A 3,861-nucleotide genomic window follows, 5' to 3' on the forward strand; every position below is an offset into this window, starting at 1 on the left:
GCTCTTGCCTCTTGGGTTTAAGAGCTTTTGGTGCCAATTCTTGGCTTTTTTTTTCTTTTTCTTTCTGATTTTTTTCCCTCCTCTAGAGTAACACTTTATGACTGAGGCTTGTTAAAACTTGCCAGAAACAATTGGCAGTACCAGTGGCAAACAGAAATATATTCTTTTGTCTAATAATTCCGGGATACATTTTTTGACGACTTCTCTGGCAACAAAGCACTTTCTTAAAAAATTTGTACATTGCATAATGCTATAATTGTTAGTGCAAAGCTATCATGAATCATCAATTTGAAATGAGGACTCATGATCAAGAAGAATGATATGAAATACATATTGGTGGTGTAGCAGGCATGGATTAATTAGAATTGGCATGGCATGATGAAGAGGGTAGGGGACAAATGGACACGTGTCTTATAATCACCGAATGGCAATGAACCTAAGAGAGGATCTCTTAGCTATGCACTCAAATAGTGCTAAGAAAGTGAGGCATGCTTTATGCATAGTAGCATAGACCGTTTATAAGCATGCATGAACTATGAATATGAATGAGTTTATTTATTGGGAAATTATATTTGTATTACTCTTTTTTTTTATAAATTTATTATGTATATTTTTTTTATAGTATAAGGAACTAAATTTTTTTATCTTCTTTTAATTTTTTATTAATTGTTCTTAAGAATTAATTTTAATGTATTTTGAGTATAAAATAATTTTATATTTACATCTAATTCATCTAAAATATACTGTTAGTGTATTAACATTATTTTTAATATTAAAAAAAATAGTGCATATGACATTATTCTTATTTATAAATTATTATTTATTGGGCCTACAAAATTTGATTCTCTAATGAGCCATGATGGTTTTGGATAACATACCCTTCCCCACCCCCACGCGTGATTCCCTCTTAAATCTCTTCAATTCTTACTCACTGGACTTTCTCTTCAGTTCAACTTCAATTTTAATTTTGTCTTTACTCTTTGCAATTATATATATATATATAAAAGATTGAAGTATACGATTGTATCTGCAGTTGTTGGAACAGAAAACTAGCTAAGGTTTGTGGTTGGAGCCACTTATGAGTGGAACTGAAAAGTGTTTACGACCCTATCATTCTTAATTTTGATCAATGGTCACTTTCTGCTTATAGCCATTAGCTAGAAGACACATTATTATGTGGATTCCCTATTTATGTGAACATGTGATACTGTGTAATTTATATAATTGATGCGTGCTCAAGTGACAATAATTTAATTTTGTTTTGGAAGAAAATTATACAAATCTGGGTGGAATTTAGGATACTGCAGAAAATGTTTGTCTACATCAAAATCTATTCTGATTATGACTAATCACTTTTAATTTGAATGTAGTAGAAATTTAGTAGTTTACTTACCTAACATGTATCTCATCGCACTCGCTAAGATATTTTACTTCTAGTGTTAAATAGTTCAATATGAAATTTAGTATTAATTATTAATCAAAGTATACAATCTATACATAACATATACAAGCATGTTGAATAATTTGGAATTATTCAATATTGATTGTTAATCAAATTATACATATGAGTACTATGGCAGGGTTGGTCCGACTGATAAATAGTTTAGTATCGCTTAAGCAAGGTCTTAAATTTGAGATTTTAATTTGTAAATATATAACTATATCTTCGTTAAAAAACTCATCTATTATAGTTAAAGGTGAATTATAAATATGTAACTTGGATCAAATCCAAATTAGTTGGGGCAAATCCTGAATACTCGACAGACAAAAATAATAATAAAAAAACCATATACATGAACTTTCAAACCTCCTCTTAAAATGATACCTGCTATTTCTGAAGAAAGTTAGCTACATAAAACTAGACTTTAATTATTAGCAGACAGTTGTTTATACTATTTAGTATTTAGCCAAGTTTCTTGATGGCTTCCTATCCCACTGCTTTTGAATATCGTTATCGCTGGGGTTAAGAGTTCTCTCTCATAATTCATTCTCATTTAATTAAAGATTTAATTATTCTGTGTAATTACTTTTAATTTTATAATTAGGTCATTTTTATGTCAAAAATTTTAAAATTAGCGGAATATTTCTTCCAAAATACAAAGATTTAATTACGTTTTTAATTATGAATATTTTCAATTTGCGAATAAATATTTATTCAACTCTAATATTTTTTACACTAAGAAAGACTTAATTATAAAATTAAAAACAGTAGAGACCAAATTTAAAAAAAATATATATAAAGATCTAATTACAAATTTGATAAAACTATAGGACTAACAGAATAATTAAACCTTAATTAAAAGTCTCATTTCACAAAAGAACCAATGAAACACACCCACCCTTTCCTTGGCATAAATACAAACTATAATTGACCAAACAAGTCTATGTTCCTCTCTCACACTTGCTCCCTCACAAAGGCCACAATTCAGAAAACGAGATATTAATCAATGTGAAGAGAATCATGCACGTTCCAATGCATAAAAAAACCACAAAAAGAAAGGGAAGATGAAAAAATAAAGGGTACTATGTTGGTTAATATCTAGAATGTGACATGAACAGTATGTATCCTCGGAAAAGATAAGGCTCAATAACCCCCCGGAATAAAAAAAACTCATGTAATTAACGTTTACGACCTTAATTGAATTTGCGAAAGTGCTGCAACAGAATGAGTATGTTGAATGGAGAGAATGTCAATGTAATATCTAATTGTAGTTTGGTTGCTGTTTTGTTTGTTATCAGTTTTGAATTTCATTCTTGCTCTGTTTTTTAGATGTTGGCCAAGCTCTTGGCTAATGCTATCTTATTGTAGCAGTCTCTGTTAATGGTAAAAAAATAAATTATAAAAATTTATTTTTTATTTTCCTTTTCTTTTTCTTTCTCTCCTTTGATATATCTCTCTCTATTCTCCTCTACAGTATGAGAAGAACGAAAAGGAAAACAAGAAAAGAAGGCCCCAAAGCTGTTAAAAGGACAAGACAGCATGCAGAGAGAGAGATATACAAAAGGGAGACTGTTATGGGAATAGATACATAAAATGATGAAAACAAAGAGTAAGAGTAGTGAGAGTGAGAGGTCCACAAGGGAATGATGAAAAAGTTTGAAACCTATACTCAAAGAAGAGGTGGGTGGCATAAAGTGAAGAATAGATGGTTTTTGGGTCCAATTACACAGTCCCACTTACATTCTTTTTGCAGTGATCTACAGTGTCCTTGCATTATATATGTTACAGTCCCTAATATTGCTCTTTGACTTATAACACCTCTGTGTTTGAGTCTGAAATTTTAATTAATATAAATAATTATAATTATTTTTGTAAATGAAAGTGGAGAACAGAATAATGAGGATTTGAAGAAGAGTGAAGTGAAGGCATGTGACACCTTTTCCTTCTTATTAAGTCAAGATTGATGATCAGAGTTAATTTAACCCTCCAGAAAAGTGCACCATTAATTGAATCATGCAAAGCATAATTAGTTTAATAATTGTTTGAGAACTTGATTTATCTGAGCACTCATGGGACCATTTTCATAAACAACAATTAGCAACTAGCATCTAATGAATTCTATTTGTGAATGATCCAGCTGTAAAATTTATGGGACCATTTTGCTATACAATTAGCTTAGTATCTGATGAATTTTACTACTTGTAAGTGACCGAGCTGTGAAAATTTTCATCCGTGAGAGTACAGAGATCCTTTAATCTCTTACTTTTTTTAGTCTGTTTAACCAACTCTAAAGTGTTATTGTAACTTATCAGATGTCATTATCTTTTTAAAGGTTTAATTAGTCTATTAGTTGTGTCAAATTTTTAACTAAGTCTTTACAATTTAAAAATCTGTAATTATATAATTAGATCCTTATTTAT

This window comes from Arachis ipaensis, chromosome B03 (genome assembly GCF_000816755.2).
Source record: "Arachis ipaensis cultivar K30076 chromosome B03, Araip1.1, whole genome shotgun sequence".
NCBI lineage: Eukaryota > Viridiplantae > Streptophyta > Magnoliopsida > Fabales > Fabaceae > Arachis > Arachis ipaensis.